General features: G+C 50.4%; 1 long non-coding RNA gene across 1 annotated transcript in view; it reads right to left on the bottom strand.

Moving 5' to 3' along the window:
- Positions 1-618: 618 nt before the first annotated feature.
- LOC134414005 (uncharacterized) overlaps positions 619-12,481 on the bottom strand; it is a 29,470-nt gene continuing 17,607 nt past the window's right edge. The window contains exon 3 of the long non-coding RNA XR_010026635.1: positions 619-739. This is a non-coding gene — a long non-coding RNA (uncharacterized LOC134414005). The remainder of the gene's footprint in view (positions 740-12,481) is intronic.

The following is a 12,481-nucleotide window of genomic DNA, read 5'->3' as shown; positions in this document are numbered from 1 at the left end:
ATTCCACAGGCTATCTAACCCAATGACCTGCATGTTTCTTTTTCCTCTTTCTCTCATCTCTCATGTCACTGTCCCCAAAACCTACCACTGCACAAATGGCCGAAGCATCAACCATTAGGATATCCTTACACCATGATGCCAGCCTAGCTAAGGCAACATTAGTTTGAGCAGAAGCTCAAATCATTTTGCATGTTGCAGTACAAGATGTCATCACCGCAGTACGGGAGAAAGGTTTTTAGATTGCAGCAGATAAATTCCAAAAGACAGACTCCTGGAAGTAGCCCGGCCTAAAAAGCGCAGAGAGAACCATCACACTCCAAACACAGCGAATCAAGGACAACCCAAAGACTTTGCCCGAACTCCACAGGCTGTCTGGAAGCTGTTTTGATGTCGTGGCATGAGAAGCCATGAAGTGCTCTGAAAGTGCACTCAAGGCACTTCCACTGCCATCCCAAATGGAACACAAAGGACAGGCCTCTGCTTTCAGCACTGCTGAGCTCCTCACCCAGCAATGAAGTCTCTGGAAGATGCAGGAATTGAGTGTACCAGGGAACCTGGCCTCTAATAAAAGGCATGAATCCCACAGCCCTCCCAACCCAAAGCCTTGTATATCTGTACCTTTTTCTTCTTCTCTCTTCTCTCGTGTCACCTTCCCCATATTCTCTGTCTGGGAGTTTGGCTTCTCTCTCTCCTGTCTGCAGGTTCAGCCGCACGTGTGACCCTGCAGGAACAGCCTGACCTGCAAGCAAAGGTCACGTTATTTCAGAGCACTGCACGGCTCCAGCTTGGGGAGGAACTGGGAACTGGAGACATGTGCTCCTCCTTGGGAGCAGCTCCTCCCCATCCCACACAGTGAGGAGTGGGATATCTACCACTGACCTCCTCCCATGCAGCAGCACCCCTGAAGTGCTGCTTTTCCCTCCCAGAATTGCCACCCTGAGCCACCCAAGGTGTCCCTCCGCTGCCAGGCTGGCTCTGATCCACAGTGGAGGTGGAACCCTGAGCCCAGCAGACACCGATTCCCTCCCTTCTAGCCCAGGTCCTAGCAGAGCACTAAAACTCCACACCAGGAGTGGATTTGGAGGCTACATGGAGATAGGGATATTGTGTCTGATTGGGGCAGACAGAATAAAATGCAGCTGCCAAAGGGAAATCAAAGCATCCCGCAGAGTACAGCCAGGTACGCTGCACATCAAGGCTGTGCTGGTGTAGAAATACTGTATTAAACGGAATTTATGATCACTACTATCTGCCAACAAAAATACACAGAATACATTAAGCTTCAGTTTTAAATGCAGAAAAGATACGAAATTCAGAGTGGTTTTCACCACAAACACATCTCAATGGCCAGCCCAGCCCCTTTGGGGTCAAGGGAGGCAATATTTTGTTGCTACCTCTTGATGGCATTTCTTCTTCTCCTAATGCAGGAATTCTGCCTGCCCAGGACAGCAAGGATGCAGGTGAACAGCCACAGAGCTGCTCACAGATGGACAGACAGACCAAAGCTTCTCATCTTCCCCCTTCTGAGGAGGATTTCTTATTCAGCCTTTCCTTTCTCTCTTCCTTTTACCTAAAAAGATACCTGGGATAGAGTAACAGCTTGCAGGAGACAGGGAGCATCTCCTACCAAAGGGAAGTGAAGGCAAGGGTAATTATTTTGTAGAATAAATGCATGTACTCACAGACAAAAAGCTCTGGTCTTGGGAACAACTGGATTGATCCCTCCCTGTTCAAGACCAAAGAGACATTTCCCTGATCAAAGGACCTGGTCCCTCCTGTGTAAGACTGGGATGTTTGTCACAATTCAGACAGAAACATTTCAAAGCCTGTAGTCATCCAATAGGTATAAATGCTTTTAGAAAATGCAGGAAAATCCATTTTGGAGGATTTCCTATTAAAACAAGGTTTGTATTTCTGGTAGATTCTCTCTCCATCAGTCCTGTCCACTGGAAGCTGCATTGGTTGCATATGTGAGAGGACAGGTGTGATTATCTCCCCATTTTAGGGGAGGATAGGCTACATGTTCCTCCTCCACACTTGGAATGCTTTCCACGGACAGATCCCAACCTTCTCCTGCTCCTTAAATTTGTGATACACTGGACCTTTAACCTCTGTCTATCTATGGGAGCATCCTCCCACGCTGAGAAATCGGGCTCTGCAGGAATTTGGTGCCCTCACCAATGTGTGCCCCTTGCTGGCGGTGGAGTGCTGGTCAGAAAGGAGTTTGTAGGATCTCCATGAAAAGGGCAACATCACATCTCCCGTCCCTGGCTCGGGCAACACCAGGACAGGGCTCTGCCAGCAAGGAAAACACAGCCAATGCTGACCTGCTCTAGTGGGAGACGTCCCTGCCCATGGCAGGGAGGTGGAACAAGGTGAGCTGTGAGGTCCCTTCCAGGCCAGGCTCTGAAGGATGAAATGCCATCGCGGGCTGAACGGGAGGCGGGAGGACGATCCCCTCCTCCGCAGACACAGCCAGGGCCCGGCTGCCTCCCCCCAAACCCAAAGTGTTCCTGACCGTGCCACCAGCGCTGGGCAGGCCAGGTCACAGCCCCAGCAGTGGCTGTGGCAGCTCTGGGCTGTCACACAGCCGGGAATGGCCCCTGACAGGGAGCACAGCACAGCTCCAGCTGCATCCAGCCACAGCAGCCTGCCAGGGAGGGGAAGGAGGTGGATGGAATCCCATCGAGGGAATCACCCAAAGGGAAAGCACAGGAGCAGGCTCCAGAAGGGTGGGGGACTGGGGGGCCCAGCCCTCTATTCTCAGTGTGAGAAATGCTACTCACTTCCAAAAAATCTAAAAGGTTTATTAAAACCCTATCAAAAATAAAACAGAAGACTGAATAGAGACAATATTACAGCGCTGGGAGCAGAGGATTTCCCCACCATGTGCTCACCCACACCAGGGAGGTTTCACCTTTTAACCCTTTAGCCCCCCCAAAGTTCTGTCCATCGACTCCTCCTTCCCTGCCCAGGGGTGGAAATCCCTTCCTGACACCTTGAGTGGGGCTCAGGTGCTGCCACATGAACGAGTGACCCTCCCAAATGTCCGAAACCCAGGGCATCCCTGATAACAACACAAGGGGGTAAAACACAACTATTAAACTTCTGTTAACATTTCCCTTTTAAATGTGAGAGTCAACCATGGCATTACTCATCTGTCTAATCAGCAAGCAGAAAACAAAACCAAACCCAAGCCTGGTGCTCATGAGCTGCACCCCCGGCACAGCCAAATCCCCAAGGCTGCATCAGCCAAGGCACAAACCCTTCCTGCTCCTCCTTTGCACACTAAATGGGATTTAACCAGGAGCATCCGAACCCCAGAGCAAAACTCACAGCCCTGATGTGTTTAAGCAGCTCTTGGTGCTCCAGAGATTTCCCCTCCCCACCCAGCACAGCGACCCAGGCTTATGGCACAACAGGACAAATGTGCTGCTTTAATAAATAAACCACAAAAAACATCTCTGTTTTCAACAAAAAGATTGACACTGACACATAAAAATGTTACAGCTGCTCAAGGAAGGTCTTCTGTCTTATTTAGTTTGGGGTATTTTGAAGTCAAAAGTGTGTTTGAGGGTGGGTTGGCTTGAATAATGTGATTAAAATTGCTGATTTAGACAAGTAAGTTGGAAATACTGAATTTTAATCATGTTTCAGTATGTAGCTTCTAGACATTTCTCTTAAAAATAGTTGATTCTCTTTGATTCCTATAATGTGATACTATTTAACAACTGGGAACACACACTGGAGCAATACATGTGTAAGCAATTACACAGCTTCACATGCTGCTAAAACAGAACCATTCGGTTAATAGCTTTTTCCCGAGAGAAAATAATTTTTACTTATTGTTTGCATTAAGTTGCATTTGGGAAATGAAACTCAATTTAAAAAATACAAAACCACGCTTTCATTTAAGCCATTTCGTAACATTTTTTCTCCTTGACACCTCAGACAAATAAAATATGTGTATCCACAGGTAGGCACTGCATAGATGTGTTACTGAATTGTCCCTCTTCCCTGAGAGCTGCCAGACCTCATCCCTTGCTCCTCATAAAGGGAAAGAAGAGTATCCATTCTAGTTAATTTCCCAGCTCTAAATAAACTGCCCAGTGAGCAGAAATAGCTGTGAAATCCCCTCCACAAACCTGCCAGAAGGGTTCCAGCTGTGGAGGGGGAAGCAGCAAATTCCTGCTTCCACAATTGGTTTGGAACCCTTACCAATTAAAAAATATCCCACTCTTGGGATTTTTTTAACCACAACTAAAATAAATTAAAATCAATTAAAAATAAGATCACAGACTCACAGAATGGCTTGGGTGGAAATGAACCTTAAAGCTCATCCAGTGCCACCCCCTGCCACAGCAGGGACACCTCCCACTGTCCCAATGTCCAGCCTGGCCTTGGGCACTGCCAGGGATCCAGGGGCAGCCCCAGCTGCTCTGGGCACCCTGTGCCAGGGCCTGCCCACCCTCACAGGGAAAAATTCCTCCCTAATACCCAATCTGAACCTGCTCTCAGTTGGAATAGGTGTTATTGCATTGCCTTGGGATGATGGATCAGGAGAAAGGCCCAGGGTGTGAGCAGAGCTCCCAATGCCGCTGCTGGGGACGTGCCTCCCATCTGTCCCTCAGTCACTCAGCTGCCTCACAGCCAAAAAGACAGTGTCCAACGGGAAAAGTACTCCCAAAGGATAAAACCCTTGTCACTGCACAAATGACAGGTCTTTATTGGGAATAAATGTCAAAGCAGAGCAACAGCGTTTATTTTCCAAACAGGAGACACTGATCCTGTGGCGACACTGCAGGGATGGTGTTATTCCTGTTCCTGCTTTAATCCCTTTATCAGCTGCAGAAGCACCAGGACAGGCTTTGGTCTCCCATGCCAGCTCTGACGCACACTGCTGTCCCCACGAGCTGTCCCACCCCTGGGTGCTGCCTCTGCAGCCCAAAGCACCTGCAGGTCCCTCTGAGCACTGGCACTCCTCCATTTGGATGCACTCTGTCCATAAAGATGCTTAAAGAGATGCCGAGGAAGACTTTAATTTATAGCCCCATTCTTTTAATCTTGGTCAGCCAGACTTTTTCAGACATCTCTTTATATCTCCTTATAATATATTGGCTGGAGCAGCAGCACCAGGCAGCAGCTCCCTCGCAGGGGCTCTGCTGACATTTATAAACCAAAGCAATTTCTCTCGTGTGCTTTATGTTATCAGCTAAACCTGTCCACTTAAATTACTGCCTTGTAACCAAATCACAACTATCTGTTACTCTGCTCTGTGCACCTTTCCCAGGCTCTATACCAATCTTTACTCTATACCAATCTTTAGCTCTATACCAAGCTTTGCAGAGGCTAAAAACATGATAAATTAATAAACAAATGGAAAACAGGACATGCTTCCACCAGGCTCACAACTGAGGGAGGATCAGGCACGTTGTGCACCGCATTAGTAAAAGCAGAGGGCTGCTGGTGGAATATGCAGCACGCAGTGATAACCAAAGAACCCCATCTCTCTTCTTCTAGAGCAACCAAATGACCAACTGTGTTTCCTCACTAAAGGAGAAAGGTCTCATCCTGGGCTCCTTTCCAGCACATCATTCCACATTCCACAGGTGGGTTTGTGTTCCAGCATGGGGACAGGGCTGAGCCCCAGCTCACTGCACAGCTACAGGCTGGCAAGTTGTACATCACACACTGACCTGAAAACCTCCCACCAAGGTTGTGCAGAAACTCACTGCACTCCTGGCAGTGGCTTCCCCATCCCATCCCATCCCATCCCATCCCATCCCATCCCATCCCATCCCATCCCATCCCATCCCATCCCATCCCATCCCATCCCATCCCATCCCATCCCATCCCATCCCACCCCATCCCATCCCATCCCATCCCATCCCATCCCATCCCATCCCACCCCATCCCATCCCATCCCATCCCATCCCATCCCATCCCATCCCATCCCATCCCATCCCATCCCATCCCACCCCACCCCACCCCATCCCATCCCATCCCATCCCATCCCATCCCACCCCATCCCATCCCACCCCACCCCACCCCACCCCACCCCATCCCATCCCATCCCATCCCATCCCATCCCATCCCATCCCACCCCACCCCATCCCATCCCATCCCATCCCATCCCATCCCACCCCACCCCATCCCATCCCATCCCATCCCATCCCATCCCATCCCATCCCATCCCATCCCATCCCACCCCATCCCATCCCATCCCCACCCCTTGGACAAAGCTGACAGCCACTGACTGCCCATCAAGAGGAGCCCAAGAGGGACAGGAGACTCTCCCCCTGCAGCACCACCCCGCCCCCTTGGCACAGGAATGTCCCCTGGGAAGGCTGGAGCAAGCAGAACAAAGGTGATCCAGCTCACTGAGGCAGATTCCTGGCTAGTCCCCAAGTGAGCATCCTTGTTTGCCATTGTAAGAGAATTCAAAATCTATCAAGGGTTTGAAAACAAACCCCAGTTATGAGTCAGTAAGTGGCTCTGGAGCTCTCAAAAATTACCTCGGTGTGTGAGCAAGCCTCAGATAACATCTCCCTTCCTTTACTCTTTGTTTCTCTCCACGCAGGGAGTGAGGGAAAAGGGACTTTCTTTCTAGTACAGGCAACAAAGGAATCTGGAATCAATATGTGAATGTTTCAGCAAAACACACCGGCAGTGCTGCAGTACTGACATAATCACACTGCCAGAGCATCCATAATAAGTTATCTGATGGCACCACACCTTCCCCCTTAATAAAATAATGATTAAAAACCACCAGGAAACAAATCCCAGTGAGCAGCAGAGCTCCCCAGAGTTGTGTCCCCAGCTCCAGGAGCCACCAGTGCCAGGGCTGGGGACCCGGCTGAGGCTGGGGCATCCTGTGCTGGTGACACATGGGGACACTGTGCTTGACTCCAGCTGTGCCTGGGTGGATGGGATGTCCCACACCAGCGTGCTCAGAGGAAAACAGAGGAGCCAGACCCAGTCTGGGGGCTCAGCTCACACCCTGACCCCAGGCTCTGGTTAGAGCTCTGAGCAAGGAAGCAGCAAAGCCTGCCTCAGTTTTTCTTTCCTTTCTTTCCTACAAAGGCAAGTCTACCACTCTCCAGATTGTTTGTTACTTCAAAACAGAACATTTTTACACACAAAAGGAAGACATGTAACAGACACAGGTAAGGATGAGATGGATTACTCATGGGAAGAAGAGGCCCAGAGCCTGAATCTCATTAATATATTTTTCTCTCTTTCTTTCTTTCTTTCTTTCTTTCTTTCTTTCTTTCTTTCTTTCTTTCTTTCTTTCTTTCTTTCTTTCTTTCTTTCTTTCTTTCTTTCTTTCTTTCTTTCTTTCTTTCTTTCTTTCTTTCTTTCTTTCTTTCTTTCTTTCTTTCTTTCTTTCTTTCTTTCTTTCTTTCTTTCTTTCTTTCTTTCTTTCTTTCTTTCTTTCTCTCTCTCTCTCTCTTTCTTTCTTTCTTTCTTTCTTTCTTTCTTTCTTTCTCTCTCTCTCTCTCTTTCTTTCTTTCTTTCTTTCTTTCTTTCTTTCTTTCTCTCTTTCTTTCTTTCTCTCTTTCTCTCTTTCTCTCTTTCTTTCTCTCTTTCTTTTCTCTCTTTCTCTCTTTCTCTCTTTCTTTCTCTCTCTTTATCTCTTTCTTTCTCTCTCTTTATCTCTTTCTCTCTCTCTTTCTTTATCTTTCTTCCTTTCTTCCTTTCTTCCCTTTCTTTCCTATCTTTTCTTTCTTTCCTTTCTTTTTCTTTCCCTTCTTCACTCAGCTATAGCCTTTTGCATTAGTTCACTGTCTGATACTCACTGCTCCTCCCAGTTAAGCGCCACTGGAAAATGTCATTAATATGCTCTGTGTCACCTCCTCCTGATAGCTGGTGGGGAGGTTTCACAGCACCAGGCCTGGAAGCTCCCCCAGCAGCTGCCCCAGCACCCCCAGCATTCCCCACCTCAGGCAGGGAGGAAGCTCAGACACCTGTGTGCACATCCCAAGTACAAACTCCTGTGACAAACTCATCTTCCTGGGGAAGAAATGCTTTACAAATGCACTCCCTGGGCAGCTCCTCCTCCCACGGTACTGCTGGGGAGCCAGAGCTGCCTGCTGAGTGCAGCATCTCCTCAGAGCAGCACCAGCCTGGGCACTGCCTCCCCACTGCTCAGGTAACCAGGGACAGCAGGGGCTCTGCAGGGGATGGGATGCAGGAGGAACCCCTGGGGTGATGCACCATGCCCAGTGCCACGGTGCCACCTCTCCCAGGCGCTGCCCAGCTCAGGCTGGAGGAGCTGGGCTGCCTCTGCCTGCGAGCGACCAGCCCTGGTGCTGCCAGCCTGGTTTCAGCACTGTTCTGTCTGATCATTGCCCAGAGGGCTGACAAGGAACAGAAGTGTCCTTCTCTTCCTGGGCTTGCAGAGGAAACCCTCAGAGAGGAGTTCTGTCCTTACAGCATGAGCAAACAATTGGCACTGCTGCTTCCTTCTGCCTCCCAGGGCACCCAGATGGAGCAACACAGGGGTTTGGATGGTGGATGCTGCTGCCTATTTCCCAATAAGCATCTCCTTGGAAAAGCTGCTTGGGTGAACATTCAGGGAGAGCAGCCAAGTCCACACACCACACTCACCATGGCCAGTTCAGCCACGAGAGGCAGAAGGGCCTTTTGTATGACAAATTCCAGCAAAGGCTTATTCCAGCACGCCAAAGGGGAATCAGAGACAAAAGAGCTGGCCATGTGGTGTGCACAGGGTTAATTAGGGGTCAGTGGCCAATGGTCCAAAGGCACTGGGGTGGCACAAAGGGCAGGCAAAGGGCACTGCCCTACAGGGGAGACACAGAGCCAGCACCAGGGATACCACAACCAATGAGGGAACAGGGAAAGGAGAAACTACCAGAGTTTGGGACATATGGGAAAGGAACTGGGGTGGTTCATAGTGTTGTGCAAGGCTCCATGGGGAAATTTTCCCTTTCAGCCTAGGTGGAGACTCTATAGCATATTCTTCCAGGGCACAGCCCTGGGGATTTCCCTGAGGGATTCAAAGGATTCCACACCCAGACACACAGGGAGCAGGCAGGGCCTGATCCCCCAGCCACAGACCTTGCAGAGGCTCTTCCAGAAAGGCCTGAATGGGATGAATTGTTGAGAGATTGAATGAAGAGTTCAAAGCATCTCAACAAAACCAAGGAAGTCTCATGTAAGAACTTCAGTTGGCTAGTTTATCTGACAAACCTTTCTGTGACATTCCAAGCTATGTTAATAAACATCCTGGTAATTGACCTGTCAGAATGGTGATGTCTAAGTATGACATCTTCTCCAACATCTGATTTTGTTCTGTGCTGCACTGGAGCAGGGACAGAAGCCATCTGAAATGCTTTCAAGCTTGCCAAGGGTGAATCTGTCCCCTGTTCAACATCCAGCACAGCTGGTGGCAGCAAAGGCATTCCTGGGAAAGCTCCAAAGCCACCCTGTTCTGGTACATCCCAACAGCAGGTGTGCTCCTGCCCAGGCTCCTCACAGGTCCCAAAGCAGCAGCAGTGCTTTCTGCTTGAACCCCACTTGGACAGGGACAGGGAACGAATTGTGGAACGGTTTGGTTGGAAGGGACCTTAAAGATCATCCAGTTCCAGCCCTCCTGCCACAGTGATGCCACCCCAAAAGGGCTGATCCCATTGCAGTTTCTCATTTAGCAAGAGACAAGTGCCCCACTGGTGCTTGCTGTGCTGCTGCTCTCCCATGGCTGATGCCACAGAGCTCACTGGTGGACTCAGGGTGTTAAGGGCTGCTCACACCATGATTACAGGGAGACAACCTCCACAGTAACCTTGGGAGAACTTTCTTGCACCCAGGGATTTTTAATGCCAACCTTGCTGCAGTAACCACATCTTTAAGCACCATCCATCAGCCTTCAACTCAAACACTTGTTTGGCTGAAAAGGGTTTTAGAGCCACTCTTTTGTCACAGTGCTGAGAGGTCTTCTCTGAGGTCCCCTCAGCAAATAGAATGAAAACGTTTTTAAAATGATGCCAGAATCCAATCCCTCCTCCTGTGATTCAATCCACAGCTAGCAGAGAACAAAGCCTCACAAGGAAGGGGCTCTCCACTAAGTAACCCTTGATAAGAGATGTGAAAGCACCATTCCATTTGGACACTGGGCTGGACAGTGCTCACAACTGGCCCTTTTCCCTGAGCCAGGGCTCTCCTGTGGCACTGGGATTTATGTTCTCCCAGCTGATCAGTGGGTGCTGAGTGCTCTGAACGCTGCTATTCAAACAGAGGCACCCCTCTGGGTGAGGCTGGGCTGGGCTCTCCTCACACCACCTGCCAAATCCACTTGGCTTCTCCTGCAGCTCCTGCAGCAAGGGGGAAGGAGGGGCAGGCGAGCCCCTGGGACAGGCAGGGATGTGGGGACAGGCAGGGCCTGGCTGGCAGTGCCAGAGCAGACCCTGTGACTGCCACCCACCCTCCATGGCAGCCAAGGTGACGATGATGATGGTGGTGGCACACCAGGGGGCCCAGCGTCATGCCCAGAGCTGAGCCTGCTGAACACACACCAAACCTCATCCCTCCCGTGCAGGGGAGCCACAAGGACAGGAGGGGTGTCTGTCACACACAGGGCACAGCGTGGCCCTCCCATGAGGTGCCTGGGCCCCCTGGGAAGTCTGGAAGTGATGGAATTGAAGGTGGAAGCCAGCGAGGAGCCTGGGGAGGAGGGATCTCAGGGAAGGAGGGATGACAGGAGGGCTCCAGGGGGAAATACAGGGCCTCTGATGGAGGCACTGCTGCAGCATCTGCTGATGTACCTGCTGCTGCTGCTGCTGCTGCTGCTGCAGGAGGGAAATGCTTCCTGTGGCAAAGAGCTCATCCAACAAGTGCTCCACTCTCCACCTCCCTGCTGGGAGGGCTGCTCTGCCTTGCAGTGCAACAGCAGCAAACACACCAGGAAAAAATAACCACAGGGCAGGAAAAAGAAGGGGTGTCCTTTTGTAGAGTGGGCACAACCTGTTTTCACTTTGCCAGCAAAGCCTTCTCCCCAGCTTCAAGGCAGGCACTGCAGTGAGTTACCACAGCCCTGGGTGCAGCAGGAGCCATGTGCTCAGGATTTAATACAAGGCACTTGATTTATTTTTTCTTCTGATACTGGGTTTGAAGTCTGTGAACTGCAGCAGTTTAGAGAGTTTAATCCCACAAAGGTCCAAGCAGAAGAAACAGAGAGACCAAACATATCCAGCCACACTGATATTTCATCTCTCAAATGGCACACCAGGCTGCAGAGACACTGCAGTGACCTTTGTCTCACCATGTCCCCAAGTCAACATCCATGAGAAGCTTACTTACAAATGCCAGTCTTAATCCCTTTCCAACGCTGTCAGGGTGTGCAGCTGACTGCCTTGGATCCCCTCTGTGCTCGATGGGTGTCAGCTGCCTCCCCTCACCCAGGCCCCAGCCCCGTCCCAGCAGTGGTGCCCCCCAAGCCGGAGCATCCCGGGGCCGAGGGCTCCGCGGGGCTTGGCCAGCACTGCCCGGGCCAGCCTGGAGGTGCTGCTCCCACCCCTGGCTGCCAGACCAGCAGGATGGATGGGCAGAGCTGCCTGCCAGCCCTGCTGCCAAGGCAGAGTGAGAACAATTTTGGATAATAAAAGCTGGAATAAGGAGATGCCTTGGGGAGGGCGCTGGAATAGCGCTTTGCAAAGCTTCAATTTAAAGCCTTGTTTCTACAGCTAACGCAGCCGTAAGGGACATTAGCCTAATTTCTGTCAAGAGAACTTGCCAACACTGCAGTATTTAAGATAGACACTAAAGATGTGTTTTATCTCACAGATAGATCACTGGGAAAGGAAGGAGCTGTGCCACACTTGGTTCACAGGAAAATAAATTGATGTTCTCCCTGGGCCTAACTGGTGGATGCTGTTTTATAACACCACATGCACGAGCAGCCTCCCATTTTATCAGTATGCAGCTGAGATTGGTGCCAAATCCACTAGATAGTGGGATTAGATACAGGAACCCACAGGGACGTGCTTCAAATGGGCACCCAAGGACACAGAGCTGGGCATTTTCCAGCCACAGAATATCTGAAACATTGAGCCATGTCCTGAAGGGTCAGGTCCTTCTACTGATGGTGCTCACCAGCTGAGCCATAGTTGGTGGGGGGGCTTTCAGGGCCAAGGGGAGAAAACTGGGGATAGAAGAAAAGAACTGTCTTGGCTTCCTCAGGACCAGCAGCAGGCACTCACCTGGCCTGGTTTTTAGAGATGCTCCATTGTGAGTCAATAGAAAGCAAAGAAAAGAGAGGCTGTACCCTGAAGCTTTAGGAGAAAAGTGTTGCAAGCTCCTGCTCCCATCATACCCCACTCTGAGGAACTAAAACATTCCCAGGAGTGCAAGTGTATTAAGGCTGGCATGACTCCACAAGTCCCACGTGCCAGCCTTGGAGCTGGGTTTGAGACATGTGCAAGATAATGCTGGTGCCATGGCACAAAGGCTTGTCCCAGACTTG

Source organism: Melospiza melodia, unplaced genomic scaffold, assembly GCF_035770615.1.
Source record: "Melospiza melodia melodia isolate bMelMel2 unplaced genomic scaffold, bMelMel2.pri scaffold_88, whole genome shotgun sequence".
Taxonomy (NCBI): domain Eukaryota; kingdom Metazoa; phylum Chordata; class Aves; order Passeriformes; family Passerellidae; genus Melospiza; species Melospiza melodia.
The sequence above is the reverse complement of the archived record's forward strand: the minus strand, read 5'-3'. Positions and strand labels throughout refer to the sequence as shown.